Below are 9988 nucleotides of genomic sequence, written 5' to 3' on the forward strand. Positions count from 1 at the left end.
GTGATTAAAGTAGGCAAATAAATAAAATAAATTGGTGGGCAAATGGAAAATGTTTAAGGAAATACTAAGCTCAACCTATTTATTTTCCTTTGATCACTCATTTATTTCTGAATGACAGGAGATGCATGGTGTAAATCCAGTATAGCCTAGTAAAGTCACTTTTGCCATTCAACAGAGCAAGATACATAGAAAAGCTGAGCCGTATTGTCCATACAGTATCTGTGACTTTGCAAACGACCCAACGGAATGGCCAGAGGTGTCATTTCCGGGCATTCGATATTCGCAAATCTAGGGACCGTCTCTAAAGTTACATACGACATTGGTACACACTTTTCTAACTTCAATAGCATTTGAGGAAAATTACTTACAGTAACACAACAAACTGTGAAGTGGTCGTGTAGTTCTCGGTTATAATGCACACCTTTTAGATTTTTGATATGTATTGAAATAAACTGTCAAATCATATATAAATATGTTATTTATTTCACTACCGAATGGGCTCAAACACAAAATATATATCATAATTTAAAACTCAATAGCATTTGAGGAGAATGACTTACAGTAACACAACCAACTGTAACATGTTCATGTAGGTCTCAGTTATAATGCACACCTTTTAGATTTTTGATATTTATTCAAACAAACTGTCAAATAATTTGTAAATATTGCTATTTTTTTCTTTACGAATATGGGCTCAAGCACAAAATATGCCATAATTTAAAGCTCAATAGCATTTGAGGAGAATGACTCACAGTCATAAAACCAACTGTAAAGTGTTCATGTAGGTGTCAACTATAATGCATACCTTTTAGATTTTTGATATTTATTAAAATAAACGGTAAATTCATATCTACACTGTAAAAAAAACTTCCTGTAGAAATTACAGTAACTAACTGGCAGCAGTTCGCTCGTAACTTACTGTAATTTTATTTTGTAGCAAAAATACTGTATTTTATTTTACCGTGTCATTTAACTTGCTGTAAATGTATTTACAGTGTAATATTGTTTAACTGTAAAATATTTTATAATTGTATTCATTTTTTGGTCCTTTCTTGAGTAATGCATTTTAAAACAATAGAAAATATACTGTTATACTGTAAAGTTTACTGTAATTGGTTTGCATCACTTTTCAGTTACTGTAAAACTATATGCACAAATTGTAAAATTAGCAGCACTTCCAGTCAACCTTTTGAGCCCTCTTGAACAGGCTGTCTGTCATTGGAAGGCACATGAAACCGCCTCCTGCATTGATGGCATTCGATCTGGAAAAAGAAAGAAAGATAATAATCTAATCGAATTGCTTAGTAATCAATTATTCATTTCAACTCAGTTCAATTCATATTGCTTTATTGGCATGACATCCTGAAAATAACAGTAGAATACTGGCAGCTGTTCTTGCTGTCAGTAATGAACTGTTAATTTACAGTTCTCTACAGTTCTCTTTTTTTTACTGCAAACTGTTGTAAGTTAGTTACTGTAATTTCTACAGGAAGTTTTTTAGAGTGTAGATATGATTTGACAGTTTATTTGAATAAATATCAAAAATCTAAAAGGTGTGCATTATAATTGAGAACTACAGGAACATGTTACAGTTGGTTGTGTTACTGTAAGTCATTCTCCTCAAATGTTTCTTGAATGTGAATATAAGTCTAAATTTAAACAGTATTATAGAGCGGTCGCCGATCGTGTCTCTTTAGGGCACTTGGAGTAAACCACGCAATTCATATGGATTACTTTGGCGATGGTTTTTTGCGATTTCAGCTTTTTGAAACGTGAACATCTTTGGTGAATCTTCTTTCATCGGAGGGACATAAATCTCTCAGAGTTTTATTAAAATATCTCATATATTAAAGAGCATAACTGTTTTTCAATGTTGATAATAATCAGAAATGTTTCTTGAGCAGCAAATCAATCAGCTTATTGGAATGATTTCTGAAGGATCGTGTGACACTGACGACTGGAGTAATGATGTTACTGAATTAATGAGTTAATGAATTTTACAATATATTCACAAAGAAAAGAAATATTTTAACTGATAATAACTTTTAAAATGGTAATTAAATGTATTTCTGTGATGGCAAAGCTGAATAAATAACTTTTCATTCATCAATAAATCCTGAAAAAAGTATCACAGGTTCCCCAAAAAATGAAGCAGCGCAACTGTTTCCAACAATGAGCTTTGATCAAAGCAATAAATAATATTTTTTGAAGTATATTAAAATAGAAACCCATTATTTTCAATTTTTCTGTAATTTTGATCATATAAATGCTGGTTTGATAAGCAAGAGACTTATTTTAAAAACATTAAAAATAGTAATGTGTCCAAACTTTTGAGCAGCCCAGTCCCCTTATTAAGCAGGCAGAATGCTTTAAGGTGCATCCTGAATGATAAAAACAGAGAGGGGCACTGGAGAGACAGACATGTATTACATTATATTGTTTGGTATGGTTTTTTTATTTATAAAATTTTGCCAAAAGTTGGTTTTATTTCTGTAAACAGAACATATTTTTTAAGCACTTTTACCAGTTTCAAACCACATCAATCACTATTAATTTTGTTTACAATCATATATCTTATAATTATATAATCAATAAGAACTGGAAGTGAAAAATGCTCACTGATGCTCCAGAAGGAAACACAATGCATTAAGGGGGTGAACACATTTGAACAGAATGAAGATGTGTACATTTTTCTTATTTTGCCTAAATATATATTTTTTCATTTAGTACTGCCCTTCAGAAGCTACAGAAGATACTTACATGTTTCCCAGAAGACAAAATAAGTTAAATTTACACTGATTTTCAAATTCTAATGCATTGTGTTTCCTTCTAGAGCATCAGTGAATGTTTGAACCTTCTGTAATAGTTGCATATGAGTCCCTCAGTTGTCCTCAGTGTGAAAAGATGGATCTCAAAATCATACAGTCATTGTAGGAAAGGGTTCAAATACACAGACATGCTGAAAAAGCAACACATTTGTGAGACCAGAAGTATTTTTCTAAAGAACAGCAGGCAGTTCAACTGCAGGACAAACAAGGGACTCATGAACAACTATCACTAAACAAAACAAAAACAAGCTGTGGATCATTCAGGTCACAACACAGTATTAACAATCACGTGTATGTAAACTTTTGAACGGGGTCATTTTTATAGTCAACTATTATTTTCTCTTGTGGACAATATATTTTATGTGAAATATCTGATTCAGGCCAGTACTAAATAAAAAATAACATGCATTTTGTATGATCCCTCTTTTGGTAAAATAAGTAATATTTTGCAGATTCTGCAAGGTGTATGTAAACTTTTGATCTTATGTGTGTGTGTGTTTATATATACAGTATGTGTGTGTATATGTACAGTATGTATGTATGTGTATATATGGCAATAACATTTTTGTCCACATTTAATGTTTTTTTTAGAGATAATGAAAAGGAGGGAACTGTCTTTTAAGCTGTGGAGTCAGACGGAGGGCTCGCATTTACCTCACAAACGACATTGCAGAGGACTCTATTACAACTAGAACCAACTCAAGCACACAATGGTGACACAACTCCCTGTGATATGAAAATTTCCCTGTGGTAGTTAGTCAGATTCTTCTCATTCTCATTGTGTAGAACTGGTTTAAAGGGTTAGTTCACCCAAAAATGAAAATTATGTCATTAATTAGTCACCCTCATGTCGTTCTAAACCCCTAAGACCTCCGTTCATCTTCGGGGCACAAATTAAGATGTTTTTGATGAATTCTGAGAGCTCTCTGACCCTTCATAGACAGCAATGTAATTACCACGATCAAGGTCCAGAAACGTAGCAAGGAGATCGGTAAAATAATCCATGTGACATCAGGGGTTCAACCGTAATTTCACAAAGCTACGAGAATAGTTTTTGTACGCAAAGAAAACCTAAATAACGACTGTATTCAACAATTCGTCTCCTTCGCATCACCCTGGTACCATTTTGGAGAGTCTCCACTGAACACAAACCGCGTATGCTGTTCTGTGTCAGCTGCGTCACGCGGATACGTTTTCACCCTATGTTTACGCTTTGATTTGAACATACAGAAAGTATTATCGTAGCTTCGTGAAATTACGGTTGAACCCCTGATGTCACATGGATTATTTTTACCGATCTCCTTGCTACGTTTCTGGACCTTGATCGTAGTAGTTTCATTGCTGTCTATGGGAGGGTCAGAGAGTTCTCAGAATTCATCAAAAATATCTTAATTTGTGTTCCGAAGATGAACGAAGGTCTTATGGGTTTTGAACGACATGAGGGTGAGTAATTAATGACATAATTTCCCTTTGTGGGTGACCTAACCCTTTAAGCTTAGTGAATATTATGTACAGTAAGCACTAGAACTAGAGGCTTGTGCTACTTGGGGTAGTGTTTTAAATAATTTTTGCACAAAAAAGCTAAATTAAAGTTTATCAGAAGGAAAGAAAAGATGCACAGTGGCAAATCTTTTGCATTGTTTTTTTTGTAGTAATTAAATTGTTTTAATATGAATATTGTGTTAATAGTGTTCAGTACAGTAATTGTCTGTACATCTAAATCAGTACTTTAAACTTTTTGTTGTCTAAGAGGGTATTGGCCCGTTGTGCCAAAAGACACCGGCCCTAGTCCGTTGTGCGGATCTGGACCAGAACTTCAGATGTGTCTAGGCCAGATCTGGCCCAGATGATTTTTGCTATCTGGGGTCATTCTTAAAAGAAAACAAATCACCAATCATCATTTGCTTTTGTGTGTGTGTGTGTGTGTGTGTGTGAAATATTAACATTTGTTGTTTTTCAGATCAGCTGCTATAGAAGACAAACTGAAATCTGAGTGCAGAGACAAGCAAAGGAATAGTAAGTATATTTTAATGTTGTATCACCTCTGTTATAGAGATTTTTGAATCAGGCCTAATGGAGGGTTATTTGGTCAATCTTGGAAGAAAAACGTTAGCAATGTGTCCATTCCAGCTGGCTAATTTGTGCTTGCTTTCAGTCATTCATGAAAAAATCTGTTATTTAATTTTGCTTCTGTTTTTTTTTTTTTTCGAAAGCTGCAAGGCTCTGGTGCAAAATATTGTATGCCAGGAGTCAGGACGACTAGGCTGTGCCCAGGTCTCCGGAACCTGCGACGACGCTCAGCTCCATCAGCCCTCCATCTGTGCCTTCGGATCCACCAGCTCTGTCTCCATCGGTCAGCCCCCAGATGTTGGCAGCCACACCATCTACATCTTGGCTCCTCGCTCCCTCGATTCCGCCGTGTGTTGTCAGCACTGGGATGCTCTGGGTCTGTGCCATGTGCCAAACACCATCTAAGCTGCCAGGGCATCATCGTCATCCTCCCATCACCATCCCTTCGCCACATCCTGCCATCATCTCCGCACTTTTGCCTCTCACCATCCCGACGCCATCTACTTGTCCACCTCCAAAACCCCCTCCATCCCTCCCTATTCTGTTGCTGTATACTATCAACATACTTGTATTTCAAGTGCATTTTTAATACATTTAATAGTATGTTTTGTTTCGTTTTTCACCAAAGTATATATGCTGCTGTCCTTTTTTAGTGTACGTTATGAATATTTGTAATGTACACAACAATATATAATACATTAAAGTTTTCTAGATATCACAGTGTGTACGTGTGTGTATATACTGTAAAAAGCAGCTTTATAATATACTAGTAGTGTAATGCTAATGCATTTCCAATGAACTGAAATACAATTGAAATGTACTTCAAATACATTAAAACGATGATTCATATATACTCTAACTATAGTTCATGAAGTATTAAAAGGACATTTTAAATGTATTTTAAGAAATACACTTAAATTGCAATACATATACTTAAAGTGGTTCCAATTTAACACAATTTCAATATATTAAATATATTACAAATAGATTCAAATCAAACTTAAACATATCTTGAAATACACTTAATATACTTAAAGTTGTTTCAAAATAATACATTTAATATGCACTTAGTATAGTATAATTTAAATATAGTAAGTATGTCTGAAAAAGCACAATTTAAATATATTTCTTTTTCACCTGGGCTGTCATCGTGGTATTCTCGCGAATGTGCGGCGGAGACTGACACAGAAGAGAAGATTGTTAAATAAAGTTATTTTTGCTTTCTTTGCACACAAAAAGTATTCTCGTAGCTTTATAAAATTATGGTTGACCCACTGATGTCACATGGACTATTTTAACGATGTCCTTTACGTTTCTGGGCCTTGAACGGCTGTACATTAAAATGATAGATGAAATGTAACAATAAATAATTAGCAAACAACAATAAACTTATGCTATAATAGCAGCATATCCAGCGACAGTAATTTTGTTGTAATACTATGGTCATTTGGTCATGTAATACCATGCTTTTTGGATATTTATTATTAAAAAAAAGAAATTAATATTTTATTGAGCAAAGATGCATTTAATTGATCAAAAATGAAAGTAAAGACTTTCAAAAAATCACATTTTCATCAATTTTTTCATCAAATAATCCTAATAAAAATTGATCAGTTCCCTCAAAAATATCAAGCAGCACAACTGTAACTATAACATTGATGATAATAATAAGAGATATTTCTAGAGCACCAAATCAGCATATTAGAATGATTTCTGAAGGATCATGTGACACTGAAGCCTGGAGTAATAATGCTGAAAATTCAGCTTTGCCGAAGAAGTTACATTTGAAATATATTAAATAGAAAACAATTTATTTAAATTGTGATAATATTTATTAGCAATACTGTATTTATGCTATTTATGATCAAATCAGAGACTTCTTTAAAAAATATATACAATTTTTGAACAGTAGTGTATCTATCATGGCAATATACCAAAAGTCTTTACCGCTTGTTGGATGATATTTCACCCTCATTAGCTGTTTCCTCATCTGTTTGCCTGTTTACAATGTATTGCCACTAGAGGTTGTAAGTTATGTTCTGATTCAATGTATCTTGTAATTGTGCTCAATGTATCTTTGAAGCTGTTGAAGCTGACACAGAGCTGCATTCACAATAACCGAGCAAATGTGACGTTTCCTGGATAATTTAACTAAAACAATAACCAGAAAGGAAACTACTTTGACCTCTGATCACAGATATTAGTTATGTTGTAGTGTATTCCATCCAACCGGCCCTGATCCATCAGATGTGATGTGTATTCAGTCTGTGACAAGTGAAGCCTATTGCTGCTAATAAAGTTCAACTGACTGTGAAAAGCCAGTTCACACCACAAAGTCTAGCCACAAATCTAGCTGTTGAGACCCCCCTCACAATACTCTTGTCCTAATGTGAGCGAGATGCATTTTAAATGCATAGAACAGTTGTGTGTGAATTACAGTACGTTGTGGAGTTAGTCCACAAAGTTTATTTTACCAGCTTGTGAGGGATATTTGATGTGCAAATCCCAATGGCAAATACACACATTCAGCTCTTTCATCTTGGAAGGCAAATACACAATTAAAATGTGTGAATGTGTACCAATCACATGTTAATCGGCTCATAATCACTTGGGTGTTAAACAAAGTTAGAGGATATCCCCAAATTAAAGTAGGAGTTCACCTAAAAATGAATATTTGCTGAAAATTCACTCACCCTCAATTTACTTACATCATTTGTTCACCAATGGATCCTATGCAGTGAATGGGTGCCGTCAGAATGAGAGTCCAAACAGCTGATAAAAACATCACAATAAATCCATCAAACCCTTGCTTCTGGCCAAATTGTTCTCATCCATAATCCATGTCCATCCATAGTCCATAATTCATAATAATGCTTCCTTCAGTGAAAAAGCCAGGTAACACTACTTGAAGGGGTGTGCATAAGACTGACATGACACCTTCATAATCATGACATGACACATGTCATGAATATGAAGGAGGTTTTATTTATGAAGGAGGTTTTTCTTCTGTTGTTCTCTCACATCAAAGTCCACTGACATAACGGTTTTGGACTGCTTTTCGCTTGTAAACTGTGCTTGATTTGCACGTATTTCTCTCCTGATTCAGATGAGATGACTTTTTCACTGGAGAAAGCAATGTGATGGATAGAGGACTTATATTGTAGCTGGAAGCAACAGTTTGAAGTTAAAACTTAATGGTGGATTTGTTTCTTACAAACACGCAACTTTTCACTACACAAGCTGTTAATTGATGGACTGGAGTCGTGTTGATTATTTGTGGATTATTATTATGTTTTTATCAGCTGTTTGGACTCTCATTCTGACGGCACCCATTCAGGATGCATTGGTGAGCAAGTGATGTAATGCTAAATTTTTCCAAATCTCTTCTGATGAATAATCAGACTCATCTACATCTTCTGTGGCCTGAGGGTGAGTATATTTTCAGCAAATTTTCATTTTTGGATGAACTATTCCTTTAAGTTACATAAGACACCCTCTCATTCTGGTAGTTTAGTTCGGTTTACCAAATTTTTATGGCATATCTGCAATCTACAGTCGCATGTGAATTCAAATAGCACCGAAAACCAGCATGTCTGTCAGAAATAGTGTTTTTCTGGTGAAGTCCATGAGAACCTTCTGAACCAACACCGTAAACATTTCCAAGGTGTGACTTCGCACCTTTGATTGGGAAACTACACAATCTTCTTAGTTAAAATTGACATTTTGACTTTTACAATTAAACTAATACATAATTTGGATCACATTCATTGAGCACATCATTGAGACCTTTCAAATTAAATTACAACATATATCATTTGTGTTGATATCTATGTATATGTGTGTCTCTGTTGATGCAGGAGTCAAATACGACACTTCTGTTTGTGGGAACTGCAGTCACTGATCTCATCCACCGCCATCATCTGCTTCATCACTACAGGAGCCCTGAGAAGATGTCATTTTCAGACCCTTGAGGTCAAAGCTTCATGTCTAGCTATTAATGTAATCAAAATGGTGTTAATCATCTTAACTTGAAGGAGTGGGTGTGATGTGGTTGTATTTTTCTCATGCTCCTCTCCTCACATATTTTGATGGCAGCCATAAACTAAGCCTTATCTGTTGACTACTGTATTTGTTAGTCAGGGGATGATTTGGATTTGTAATCTGAGATGCAAACGTCTCAGACCTGAATCAAACATGTCATCCGCAGTAAATTAGCATTGACCTTGAAAAGCCCAGGGACTCTAGAGTCTGAGGTCATGAGGAAAATACACGCAAACACATATTAGAAGTTTTTCTTTATGGTTGTTCAGCTTCAGACAGACTGCAGCGAAGCCATTACTGCATTTCTCAGAAATACTGTATAGATGTGACAACTGAATTGTTGTTTTAATCATATTTTAGCTTTATTTCAGTTCACTAAGTCTTTTATCTTTTCTTTTGTTGTGATAAATAAAAAAATGCATGTAAAAAAATAAATGTAAAGTGCTGTAATTATTACTTATATTATATATATATATATATATATTTTAACTCTCAGTTCACTTAAATAGTCCTTCGGTATGATAAATTAATTTAAAAGTATACATGTAATTATAATAATTAAAACAAATTGTAGATGCTCTTCAAATTTAGTACACTATTTTAATACTATATGTATGCATACTGTATGTATACTATATGTATTAAAGAAGCCTCTTATGCTCACCTATGGTGTATATTTATTTATGTATTTATTTATTTTTATTTTTTACACATATACAGTATACATCATTATGAAATGGTTATGAATTGTTGTTTACATATATCTGAATTAATTTTAATTATAATTATTACAATAAATGCATTTAAAAAATCAACATGGTTGCTGTTTGCAATTTTATGTTTATAATTGTTCATTGCAATGATGCATATCATGAATTTATTTATCTATCTATCTATCTATCTATCTATCTATCTATCTATCTGTCTATCTGTCTATCTATCTATCTATCTATCTATCTATCTATCTATCTATCTATCTATCTATCTATCTATCTATCTATCTATCTATCTATCTATCTATCTATCTATCTATCTATCTATTTATTTCC

This window comes from Sinocyclocheilus grahami, unplaced genomic scaffold (assembly GCF_001515645.1).
Source record: "Sinocyclocheilus grahami isolate Dianchi unplaced genomic scaffold, SAMN03320097.WGS_v1.1 scaffold190.1, whole genome shotgun sequence".
Lineage (NCBI taxonomy): Eukaryota > Metazoa > Chordata > Actinopteri > Cypriniformes > Cyprinidae > Sinocyclocheilus > Sinocyclocheilus grahami.